This window comes from Bos javanicus, chromosome 1, assembly GCF_032452875.1.
Source record: "Bos javanicus breed banteng chromosome 1, ARS-OSU_banteng_1.0, whole genome shotgun sequence".
Lineage (NCBI taxonomy): Eukaryota > Metazoa > Chordata > Mammalia > Artiodactyla > Bovidae > Bos > Bos javanicus.
The window spans coordinates 611,693-625,475 of NC_083868.1; the positions used below are offsets into that span (position 1 = coordinate 611,693).

At 39.2% G+C, this 13,783-nt stretch overlaps 1 long non-coding RNA gene across 8 annotated transcripts in view; it reads right to left on the reverse strand.

The window, feature by feature from the left end:
* LOC133257929 (uncharacterized) overlaps window positions 1-13,783 on the reverse strand; it is a 76,644-nt gene that overhangs the window by 56,201 nt on the left and 6,660 nt on the right. For 7 of the 8 annotated variants that reach the window (XR_009740016.1, XR_009740385.1, XR_009740258.1 and 4 more), the window contains exons 2-3: window positions 6,229-12,767; window positions 1,752-1,819 (exon numbers count right to left, since the gene is read on the reverse strand). This is a non-coding gene — a long non-coding RNA (uncharacterized LOC133257929). The remainder of the gene's footprint in view (window positions 1-1,751; window positions 1,820-6,228; window positions 12,768-13,783) is intronic. The other variant, XR_009740199.1, reaches the window with a different exon arrangement.

Sequence of the window (13,783 nt, forward strand, 5' to 3'; positions counted from 1 at the left end):
GATGGAGGGAACCACGGACTCTGGTGCTGTTGGACAACATTTTCCAGGGTCGTCATGATCTGATGCTGGAGGGATGACTCACATGCAGTGACTCCACGGGGAGAGGAGCACTGCAAGCTTAAGCAAGGAGGGCAGGGGCAGTCATTTGTAAACGTTTTCACCCTGTGACATCAGAACAATGCTTAGTACATAAAAGACACTTGAAATGTATCTGTTTAGTGAACAAATGAACAAATAAATAAGCATGTTTTCTTTGAGAAATTTCTTTAGAAAAATACAGAAATTAACCAGAGAAAAACTGTATTCTGAGCATATTGAAGACCAAGACACTGTCATCACTGTATCTCCTCTGACTAGTGTAATAAACCAAACTACAGCTCTTTGATAGATGTTTTTGTGGTTCAGTCACCAAATCTTGTCTGACTCTTGTGATCCCATGGACTACAGCTCACCAGGCCCTTCTGTCCATGGAATTTCCCAGGCAAGAGTATGGGAGTGGGTTGCCATTTTCTTCTCCAGGGGATCTTCCCGACACAGTGATCAAGCCATATCTCCTGCATTGGCAGGTGGATTCTTTACTACTGAGTTACCTGGGAAGCCCCCTTTGATTAGATAGAGGTCTACTCAGTTAAAGGTATCCTTGGACACCCTGTACAATGTGCTAGATGCCACATCCAGTGGACCTAATGCTGTTTTTGTTAATGCAAAGTATTTTTGTGCTTTTATTAGAACCTGCAGAGTCCCAAGTTGTTCTATTTGAATATCTATTATGATAATCTTTTAACTGATGGCAAGAGAACATCTTATTCTTACAAAACTATACTCTCATGACAATTGTCCAACACACAAAAGAAAATATCTGAGCCTAATGAAGTCAACCTATCTCACTCTCTCTGGATCTGTAAGGAATGAAGTTGGTAATCTAGACCTGCTTGGTACAATAGGCAAAATAACTGGTTCTCAACCAGGCATTGCTTTTCTGCCTTCTGTACAATCGGTAGGTATCTTTCAGAAATAATCTCTCTCTCTACTATGCTGCACACTGCCTCAGCTTTGCAGTTATTGTTTATCATTTCTTATCCTACCAGGAAGGGATTATTCAAGTTCCCAGTTTTAATGATGGTAACTATTTTAGTGAGACTAATCACTACACAGTGAAACTGAAAGTGAAAGTGAAGTTGCTCAGTCCTGTCCGACTCTTTGCGACCCCATGGACTGTAGCCTACCAGGCTCCTCTGTCCATGGGATTTTCCAGGCAATAGTACTGGAGTGGATTGCCATTTCCTTCTCCAGGGGATCTTCCCAACCCAGGGATCGAACCCGGGTCTCCTGCATTGTAGACAGATGCTTTACTGTCTAAGCCATCACTCACTAAATGCAAACCATTTTTAAAAATGAAAGTTCACTTTCATAAGACATCCAATCTGCTGTACTATGACTATAGATGAAATATACATCATACTCACTTAATTTTTTTTTTTCTGATTTACACAAAGATCTAATATAGGACTTTAGGGGCCATATTCAAGAGATAGATTTCTTTTCAGACAATACTGTCTTTGATGTTAAATCACCTACAATTAACTTCTTAAAGAATTCTGAATACTAGAATATAAAGAAATTAATTAAAAAATAAAATACACATGCAATTTACACTACTTTTTTCATAGTTCTTTCATTATTGAAACTTCCTCATTCCTACTTTATCTATGGTAGAATCACCAAGAGTAATTCAGTATCAGATGACGTACCTGGGTTGCTATTTTCAGGAGAAGTTTTAGATCTCTTTTCTTTATATTCAGAAATCAGTTGGCGAAAGCTATGTATTAAAAATGTGATAAATAATATTTTAGCACTGATACAAAAAACTACCAAATTCTTAGATCGTTTCAGACAATGTCAGAAATAATATCAAAACTTCAATTGTCATATACATTTCAAGTTTCTAAGTTCTATAAACTTTTATTTAGCATGTAGTAAAGGAGAAAGTAATGGTATAAATTCACCCTGCTTATTTAACTTATATGCAGAGTACATTATGAGAAATACTGGGGTGGATGAAGCACAAGCTGGAATCAAGACTGCCTGGAGAAATATCAATAACCTTAGATATGCAGATGACACGACCCTTATGGCAGAAAGTGAAGAAGAACTAAAAAGCCTCTTGATGAAGGTGAAAGAAGAGAGTGAACAAGTTGGCTTAAAGCTCAACATTCAGAAAACTAAGATCATGGCATCCAGTCCCATCACTTCATGGCAAATAGATGGGGAAACAGTGACTGACTTTGTGTTTTTGGGCTCCAAAATCACTGCAGATGGTGATTGCAGCCAAGAAATGAAAAGACGCTTACTCCTTGGAAGGAAAGTTAGACCAACTTAGCATATTAAAAAGCAGAGACGTTACTTTCTTATCATAGGTCCAACTAGTCAAGGTTATGGTTTTTCCAGTAGTCATGTATGGATGTGAGAGTTGGACTATACAGAAAGCTGAGCACAGAAGAATTGATGCTTCTGAACTGCAGTCTTGGAAAACACTCTTGAGAGTCCCTTGGACTGCAAGGAGATCCAACCAGTCCATCCTAAAGGAAATCAGTTCTGGGTGTTCAATGGAAGAACTGATGTTGAAGGTACTGATGTTGAAGGTGAAACTCCAATATTTTGGCCACCTGATGCGAAGAGCAGACTAATTTGAAAAGACCCTGATGCTGGGAAAGATTGAAGGCAGGAGGAGAAGGGGACAACAGAGGATGAGATGGTTGGATGGCATCACCGACTCTGTGGACATGATTTTGGGTAAACCCTGTGAGTTGGTGATGGACAGGGAGGCTTGGCGTGCTGTGGTTCATGGGGTCCCAAAGAGTCAAACACAACTCAGCAACTGAACTGAACTGAAAGGAAAAAGAAAAGGAAGATGATATAGTCATGAACTCAGGGCAGTACAGCTCCAATAATTAACTAGATTTAGCTTGGCATACGAAAAATCTCTCGAGCTTGTAAATCCTACCTCTATAACCAACTGCTCTTTGTTTCTGGAGGAGTTGTTTCTCTTCAGTTCAAAGTCTTCCTCTACACAACTGGGATAATACTACCTTATTTCAAAAGAGGATTAATAGGATATAATGAGATAATATATGCCCAAAATGCTTGCAGAAACAAAGAGTGGAATAATTTCATCTTCAACTTTATTGCTGTAACTACTTTGGAATTCCAAGTAAATCCCAATGTGTGCTTTTTCATACGTTTATCATTCAAGTGTTGCATGAAACTGTTATTAATTCTGGTGATTAGCTGTTCTTTGTGGTTTGTAATTTAGGGAATCTCAGCTTTTAGATAATGTATACCTAAATTTATTTATAACATATGAATTCACTACATTAGAGAACATAATGATCCCCCATTATTGCAGCTAATTACACCAAGAACAGAAAACTAATCACAATCAAGACCTGGGCTGGACCACTACTCTTTCTTATCTACCTACTCAAACTCTGAACCAGCAGATCTTTCTGACAATGCTGTTTAATCTCCATGTTCCTCTCCAATTCACTTGGAAGACATATCCCTACTCTTACAGTGGGTACTGGCAAGTTCTAGATAGGGCTTACCTCTCTGAATTCCAACTATCTTACTTGAGATTTAGGGATTTCTGCTGAATGGGTTCCTTATGGGGCAGATTCTGAAAACATTTAAGGTGGAGGCAGACAGAAATCCTTTGGAAGATTTTCATTATTACAGGAAAGAGATCCCATGAGGGGCCAAGCATAATTAGGGAATCTCAGGCAAGCTGGCACCCACTACTCTGGGAAGGATGACAGGGAACCTGTGACCTAAGAAAAGGTGCCCCTACAGGACAGAAAGCTGCCTTGAGGTTCAAGTCTAGATTCAAAGGAGAAAGGGAAGTCTGCTCAATCCCTGCACGAGCACTTGACCCTCTCTGACAGCCTAAAATGGTCCCCCCTGACATCTGCTAGAATAAAAGATAAATAAGAGCCTCAAGGGCACCTCATTGTGAAGATCTAGGCTTCCATGTGGGCTCCACATAAGGTGTCTGAGTGAGGGGGGAAGCTAGGTGGCCCAGCTGCCCGAACTGGGTGCTGTAGCTTTGTTTGCAGCAGTGACTGAGCGACAAGCATACATATGAGAACAAAGGAGTTCTCACTCTGAAGTCGACGTGTGCATCACATTAAAGGCTGGGGAACCTGGACCCAGAGGGGCAGCCTGGGAGCAAAGGTCAATCATGAGCCCACTGAAGGATGAGTTTTGTTTTTTGTTTTTTTTCTTTTAAAATGATTTTATTAAAGGTCTTTATAAAGCCACATCCAGACTCCAGATCCAGCTGCCAAGCAGACCCTGTCAAGACCAGCTGTAGCAGCAGTGCTGCAGCAGTAGAATCAATGCAAGGAACAGAATGATGAGAAGGAATTATTTTCTCCCCTCCAAATGACTTGTGGAAGAGGACTGTTTCATTGATCTTAGGGAACCCTCTGGGTTCTTGGAAAATTCAAGTGGAAGTGTATAGAGAGGAAAGCCCTCAAGAGAAAACAGGATTTGCTGCTGAAATAAATATTGCAAGACCCAAAGAACTACTTAGAAATATCACAACTGTGACACTGTTCATATGCCATACCAAGAGGTCACACTTGGAATGAAATAGCTAATGTCAGGCTTTCTAAGGATCAAGGTCTACATGTCCTGAGATAAAGCACCCCGAGCCCATAGTGAAGAGTATCTAATTGGCCTATGCTTGGCTTTCAGCTCTTGAGGGGGAACATCTCACCACCATTCTCCAAACTGTCTGCACCAAACTGGAACTCTCACTGGTCATGTAGCAAGTAACAGATAAAATTATTTTTGGCTGCAGTTTAGTGAGAACTGGCATTTTATTTTATTTATTTTTATTTTTTTTACAGAATAGTTCAAATTTTATTTTTTTTAAAAAGACTAGTGTATGTAGATAGTAAAATGTCTGGAAGATGTATAAATATATACCAAGATCTTACTGTGTTTATTTCTGCATGATGGAATTACAAATGATAGTTTTCTTCTATATAATAAGAAGAAACTATTATATAAGAAACTTTTATATTATATAAGAAACTATTGTATAAGAAACTTCTATATAAACTATTCTAACTATTCTATATAATGGTTTACATTTACAAAGCCATATTTCCTCTCCTCTAGCTCTCACACCCCAACCCTGATGCCTGGAGAATAGGATATATGCAGTTCTTTGTTTCTTTTTACCACTTGATATAATTATAGGTACACACTAGACACAATAAAATTTATCATCATCATTTTATCAGTTATATTTCTTTTTTTATTTTTTATTTTTTTAAATTTTATTTTTTAACTTTACAATATTGTATTGGTTTTGCCATATATCAACATGAATCCGCCACAGGTATACACGTGTTCCCCATCCTGAACCCTCCTCCCTCCTCAGTTATATGTCTAAGTCATTAAGCAAAGAGTTCAGGTACTGTAATGAAGTGACTTGACCAGAATTACACAACTAAGGGTAAATCAGAATAGGATGTAGGGCTCATACCCCTAATCTATATTTCTTTAAAAAATCCTTTTTTATTATAAAAGTGTTCAAACATACATAAAAGAGGGAATATAATATACTCTCATGTACCACCACCACCACCCAGCTTCAACAGTTATAATTTTGCCATTCTTATTTCATCAGCTTCCAATCATTGTCCATCTACATCTGACTGGAGGATTTTTTTTTTTTTTCCAGAAAAACATCTACTTCTCCTTTATTGACTACGCCAAAGCCTTTGACTGTGTGGATCACAACAAACTGTGGAAAATTCTTTTTTTTTTTTTGCAGAGCTGGTGATATTTATTTTTTTATTTTATTTTTTAAATTTTATTTTATTTTTAAACTTTACAATATTGTATTAGTTTTGCCAAAAATCGAAATGAATCCACCACAGGTATACCTGTGTTCCCCATCCTGAACCCTCCTCCGTCCTCCCTCCCCATACCCTCCCTCTGGGTCGTCCCAGTGCACCAGCCCCAAACATCCAGTATCGTGCATCGAACCTGGACTGGCGACTCGTTTCATACATGACATTATACATGTTTCAATGCCATTCTCCCAAATCTCCCCACCTTCTCCCTCTCCCTCTCCCACAGAGTCCATAAGACTGATCTATACATCAGTGTAGTATCTGTTCTTATCAGAACTGGCATTTTAATGTGAACACTTACATATTAAAACCACTAATAACAGCATATTCTTCTGCAGTCCACCTAAAAAACATCTTGAGAAAAGATGTCAGCACCTTGCTGAAGAAGTCTGACGACATTTGTTGATTCATACTTGACAGCAAGCATGAAGGCTGTTCTAAAACAACAGAGAGATGACTTCAGCCTCAGGAAGTTGAGTTGATTTACTTAAACAGTTAATTTGATATGGTTTACCAAGTGAACGCCTTGCCCTTTCATGAAGAACTGACCATTTACAAGCTCAAGTGTGCATCTTTGCAAATTACCTCCAAGACCAAAATAAAGGGACAGAAAAGAAGCCTCCTGTCCCACTGGGAATCCAGGTAGCAGCACTTACTATTTCAAAAGTCCCTGATGGGGACTTTCCTGGTGGGCCAGTGGATAAGATTCCAGGCTCCCAGTGCAGGAGGCCTAGGTTCCATCCCTGGTCAAGGAACTTGATCCCATATGCTGCAACTAAGAGTTCCCACAACTAGGACCCCACATACCCAAATAAATAAATGTTTTTTAAAAATAATAATGAAGTCCTTGATGGACAAGAAACGATGCTGAGGTCACTTATCTGAGGCAGATGACTATCTAAGGGATAAATTCCCTATTTCCTCCTTAGTCTGATATATTTGGCTTCAAAGTCAGCTAAAGGTTGGGCTAAGGAAAGGCTACTGGCAAGTTTAAATCAAAAATATTGATAATAATGGGAATAAAAATAGTCATGGTGGCAGTTAATGATGTAGACAAGCATGTGCTAGGCGCTAAAAATGAAATACTATATATAAAATCTTTCTCACACACAGGCACCTTTGAAAGATGCATTACTATTTGCCTTTTGTATCAGGAAACTTATTTGCTGATGATAACCCTAATCGGCAGGAAACCTAGGAATTGAACCTAGCCTGAATCTAAAGCCCATCATTTTCATCTGTATCATTCACCTCTGACTTGTCTTGGTTAAAGGAACTGTTTATCCAATAAAAGCTATCTTTCTTGCTTCTACCTGCATTAAAAATGCAAATATAAAAATGTACTAAAATGAGAAAGGATAAAAACTATGAGACCGCAGGATCAGGTGACCGTAAGTAATAATCACCTTTTTGTGGCTGTTGTTATTTAGTTGCTATGTTGTATCTGAGTCTTTTGTAACCTAGTAACATCAGCATTTTTCAATCAGAGTAATTTAAAACAAAGAGTTATCCAAAAGACAAAATCAAGTCTTTTAGGTTTACTATGCATCTTATAAAAATATATACATACAAAGCAGAGGTTAAAGAATTCTTTTAAAAGAATTAAGAAACTCGATACTGTCATGAGGTAAACTAAAAAGCAGAATCCATATTTCACAAAGCTAATAAAACTAATTTGAAATACCTCAGCTATTATAAGATCAACCAACCAAACAAAAAGAGGTTGCATAGGACATCGGTCAATACTTTAAAGGAATATGAATCCTGATATACATTCCTGCTATATATTGTTCATGATTCTCAGTCAGAATAATTGATATTCTACCTAAGTAGATCACAAATGAATTCTCTTATTCATTTAATCTTGATATTATCATCCTAGAATAGCACTAAGGGTTTTAAAAAGAAAAAGAACAATGGTACCTTTTCATCTTATCAACCGCATGTATATTTGCTTCTTTCTTTACTAAAAACTCCACCATTTACCCTCTCCTTTCACATATAGCAAGTAACAGTGGTGTCAGGTCATCCTGTAAAACAGGATGTTTCCAATGTACACAGTTAACCTATTTCTAAACTGAAATTAAAATCGTGCAACCGATTTTCTGAACTTAAAAATAAAAGTCAGAAAGTAAATGAAAGAGAGCCCCCTCCTAATTGCCCTGTGTATCTTCTTTCTCTTTAATATGTTCCTCATCTGGGCCTTCCCTGGTTGTCCAGTGGCTAAGTGTCAAGCTCCCAATGCAGGGGGTGGGGTTATCATTTAGCTACTGTATCAACTGCATATTTTAGGGACAATGCTGAGGCAGAAATATATAATACTATCTATAGCATGCATAACCTATCCAAGGATGACCATGAGTAAACTCAAAAGGTTTACAGACATTCCAGTGGGAATATTATTCTCTATATGAACATGCAAAGAGAGAAACTTTTGTTTTTCTTTTTCAAAAAGCCAACTGTGGGAACCCTGTTTTACTGCTTTCTCAGAAATGTCTCCTGGAATTTAATCTTACTCATTCTCTCTTCCTTGCTTGCTCTTTCCACCGCCCTTCCTTAAGTTAGACGTTCTGGCGGAGAGGTCAGCATTAGCTAGATGCTAACTGCATGCAGAATGAGCACCCTCCCCACCTTATCTTCAAAGACCCTTCTTGATGACTCTCATGTGATTAACTCCAGACCACCAGGAGGAAGCTTCCAAAATTCTAGAGTTCTGGTGTCTGTCTTGCTTTACTGCTCTTAGTTAAAGATTGCAACATAAAATTACCAATATATACATGCTCAACATTTTCTCAGGGAGTTGCTCTTCCACCAGCTCTCCCTGCACTGTATCTTATAATCTTGTGTGTTTGTGAGAGTTATTCAGTGTGAAACTGCCACAACCAACTTAAAAATTCTAATTTGAAAAAATTAATTCCATTCTTAAGAGATTTTTTAAAATATGAAATCAATTATAGATTAATTATACTGTCTTTAAAAACCTTCAAATATTTATCAAAATAAACTATCAAAAATTGGAAACTCAAATGCTTATGGATGGAAAGCTGATGACCTAAGTAAGTGAAAAAGCCAGGTGAGACCAGTAACCCAGAAAACACCCATCCCACACAGAAGGGGTGGCCTCTGCACGCAGACCAAACAGTAGGATGGGCTCAAGGGGGTCCAGATTTGGTCCTTGGAGAAGCCTGAACTTCCGCATGAGCCTCCTAAATTTGAAATGTTGACTCAGTGTATGGAGGTAAACTAAACATATCCAAGGGTCATGTTTGGTTTATGGCCCACTCTTGGTTTTATGTTTGCTGTTTCCAAACAGGTGGGTATAAAGCAAATATTTGTATATGAAACCTTTCCTTTCTTTAGTATCACACAAAAAAAGTTTTTTTTTGTAAAAAATGTTTCACAAAAAAAAGTGGGTCCCAATATGTAATAAATACAGCTATTAAGACTCATCATTCAATTAAACATAAATTCTTTTAAAAAGACTCAAAATTCACAGTCAAGAATGTTTCCACTGCCTGTTGAAACTACAATCTATCTCTAGAATTCTTCTAGATTGTTAATAAAATGGATCATGAGTTTCCAAGCCAGCTGAAAATAAATGCTTACAACAATTCCCCTCTGTACTATTACTAACTTCATGGGTTTTAAAGCTCTCATCTGCTTATGCCAGGGATCAGCAATTCTAACAGACACCCTGCAAGAGTCTGTCCTGAAGCTGACACCAAAAAAGGCTCATGAGTTACTATTACTGCAGTCAGGAAAACCCTGCTGGTAACAAACATCTGTTGACCTAATGACCTGGATGATAAGTGAAGGTGCAAAATCCTTAAAGGGTCAGACTCTACAGATGAAGTGACTTCACCATGAGCAAATTGCTAAAGACTCTTGGAGTGTCACTGAATGATGAGTGGTTGGAAGGAAAAGGAGTTATCGTTCAAGCCCATAGATATTGCCAAAGATACTCCTTTTAGTATCTCAAGCACAGGGGCAGAGAAAAAGTCAGGCTAATATTGTTGAAAAGGAGGGAGCTGATGGAAGTAGCTAGCATTTATCAAACTCCAATGCTTCAGGAGACTACTTTCTTTTGTGAAGGGTGCATTTAGAAATTAGATGTATTCACTCCATAGTTATTCATCAAGGATTGGTTCAGAATCTCAAGGGAATAGTTCTAAATACACACGTCCAAGAGTTCCTCGATTTACTCAGTCAAAATCTACAGCGAACAGCCTAGGCTTATACATTTTTAAAATAAGTTTTCCCAAATAATTGTGGTTCACCAGCAGAATATAGCTGAGAATTAGTGCAGCAACCACTTTAGTCTCATCTCTTACTCACATGGCCAATTCCTTCTCTTACATGAAGGTTTGAATAAAAAAGAAAAGTGTAAGAGGCAAGAGTCATCAAAACTGCAATTTTTAAAATTTTCCTGGGTAAACAGTGGTAGAACAGGGAATAGTAAACCCAAAAGGCAACCTGATCTCATTTATTTATAAACCCCTTACTTCCTTCCCATTGAGACATTCTAGATGGGAGAGCAGAGTCTAGACTCTTATCTAAGTGGATGGTTCTGCCAGAATAGGATAATATCAGGTAGTTATTTGTTCTTCTCTCTTAATTCCCACTTAATCATCACCTGCTCACTGTCAGTCTGTTTTGATCAGAGTCTTCTTAAAACTGGCACCTAGGCAAATTTATAATTCACTCACACTCTTTTTCAAAATAACAACTATTATCCCTGAAAACTGAAAAGCATATAAGAAATATATAAACTGAAGGGAATAAAAAGCACAAACCAAAATCTCAGGACTTCCGTGGTGGTCCCGTGGCTGGATCTCAGTTGTCCCAGGAAAGAGGGCCTGTGTTCGACCCCTGGTCAGGAAACTAGATCCTACATGCTGAAACTAAGCCCAGCTCAGCCAAATAAATATTAAAATAAATAAATCCTCTTCTTGGCATTTCCCAACTGCCAAAATTCCAGCTTGACTTGCACTTTTCACTAGCTTCCTCCTTTTCATTTCCTTTTCCCCTCTTAAGACTTGGGCAGTGAAAGAGAAACTGTGTTTATATAAACCATTTTTCATAAAATGGCAATTTGTGAACAGCACCAAGATTTCTAATATGTTGTAAAATGCTTTTGTTATGTTTGAATTTTAAGACAAAGTCTACTGAGACCAATTTTGCTTTACTCTGCTATTTTAGACTGATTCAAAAAAAAAAAAAAAAAAACCTTAAGTGGGGGAAAATATTTGCAAAATGTTTTACCTTTAACAAGTGCAGTGTTATCATGAATACCAGCCATAAACGCATAAAGGAATGCTTTACTCTCTAATGCTTTGGGAATATAATTTAAATTGAAATCTTAGACAATTTAGTTCCTTCAAAATACTTTTACTCAGGGAAGGCTGGAGCTTCCAAAGAAGGAAAACTGAGCCCACCTGTTAGAGTAGAGGGAGTTCCTGGTGGGGCTGCAGCTGCAGGACGTCACGTGTGTCCTGGAGAAAGCAGGAGAGGCGGCTTCACCGTCACCAGCTCCACACACACACAGCTGCAACCCCACTGAGCAGCTCCCTGGGGCTGATTGCGGGAGACCCTGAAGTGTACATCGCAAACCAAGCAGTCATCAGCACAAGTGAACGCCCTTGCTGGGAGTCAAACATGACCTGACCCTATTGGCCAGATCTTGGAACCGGGGTCCTGGAGGGCTCAGGGCTCCAGGCCTGCTGCCTCCCAGACCCACTTGTACTCACCCAGATCCCCCTCATGGGCACTGGGTCTCCTTCCTCCTTCCACCCACCCCCAGGGGCACCCATTCTTTGAGCCCCTGGAAGCAGCCACTCTTCACATCACTTCACTTCCCCCAGGTCTTCATCATTTGTGGGCTCTCAGTCTACCACCCACTCCAGGCATGTTATGACGGGAAATCTTCCTTCTAGGGTAGATGGCTGGCTGGGAGACAGAGCTTTGCCCTCTCTGTGGGCTCCAACATGTTTCCCACTGCAGTGGCTTTGGAGTTGTTTCCATTGTAACAGGGCTTGATGGACACTATTCAGTTTACCTATTTACATAGTTAGAAATAAAACACTTCTACTCTTTCCTGGAAAATCCCATGGACGGAGGAGCCTGGTAGGCTGAAGTCCATGGGGTTGCAAAGAGTCAGACACGACTGAGTGACTTCACTTTCACTTTCCACTTTCATGCATTGGAGAAGGAAATGGCAACCCACTCCAATGTTCCTGCCTGGAGAATACCAGGGACAGGGGAGCCTGGTGGGCAGCCGTCTATGGGGTCACACAGTGTCGGATATGACTCAAGCGACTTAGCAGCAGCAGCAGTTTAAAAAAAAAAATGCTTTGCAAATATTTTGTAGATAAAGTTAGTTGAGATACACCTTGTTCCTGGCTTCTATATTGGCATCGCAGGAAAGCAGCTTTGTTGCGAGTGATATATTCTGGCAAAAGACAGCGTACTGGAAAGCAGTGTTCCCACAGACATCCAAGACATTTGGGTCAGCACCATGCTCCAGCAGAAGAGTTGCACACTCCTCTTCTTGGCATTCTATGGCCTTGTCAGTGTTGTGCCAAGAAACAGAGTGTAAATTCTAGGAATTCAAAGTAAATAGTCCACAAGCTTCACCAGTTTGCTATATCTAAATGAGATGAATTCACTTTTAGTCTCAGTAGTTAAATCACATCCACCTTGTGTGGACACAATTCGCTGCCCCATACCTTCATCAGTGCTGTCCTGTTTTCATTGTCATAGAGGTTAAGCAGGTATTTTCTCTCCAGGTACAGAGTTACCACTGCTGAATGGCCATTGGCACAGGCCAAGTGGAGGACAGTCCTATGAAAGCAAGAGGAGTTTTCAGGAAACTGTAGCGTTACTGTTTCAAAACAAATAATTGTTCCTGTGATTGAAAACATTCAATACCATGCTATTCCTACCGCTCTAAAACAAATATTTCATTTCCTTCTGGAGAAAGAACATTATATATTAGCATTAGCTCTTCTTAACACTAATGAAAGAACAATTTACTTGAATAGAATGACCATGACCTTGAGATTCAGCTCAACTTGGGTTTGAATTTGACTTTCACTCTGTCACTTAGCTGTTGCTCAGCCTCTCTGTGCCTCAATTTCCTCATCAACAAAATGGAGAGAGAGAAGCAGTTCTCTCACAGGACAGCACTGCTATGCTTAAATGAGATCCATGCAGAGTTTAGAACTGTTCCTGGCACAGGTTACAGCTCAGTAACTGTTAGGTAATATAATGATACTTATTACTATTACTACTATTTTACAAGGACAACATCTCAATGAAGTCAAAGGATATCATACCTCCTTTGCAGATACATTTTGAGGATTAGAGACAACACTGTGCTTCAATGATTCTAATATGTTCATTTCTGACATTTTAATGTCTCTGACATTGGAATGAAATTTATAATTCACAATGTATGTACAACTATAATTGGTAGCATTTTTGCTTGCTCATTTCTCATTTTTCCTGTTGATCTAATTACCATAAAGTCTTTTTGTCTAAGGTTGCTTCTTTTTAATTAAAATACCAGATCAGATCAGATCAGTCGCTCAGTCGTGTCCAACTCTTTGCAACCCCATGAATCGGAGCATGCCAGGCCTCCCTGTCCATCACCAACTCCCAGAGTTCACTCAGACTCACGTCCATCAAGTCAGTGATGCCATCCAGCCATCTCATCCTCTGTCGTCCCCTTCTCCTCTTGCCCCCAATCCCTCCCAGCATCAGTCTTTTCCAATGAGTCAACTCTTCACATGAGGTGGCCAAAGTACTGGACTTTCAGCTTTAGCATCATTCCTTCCAAAGAAATCCCAGGGCTGATC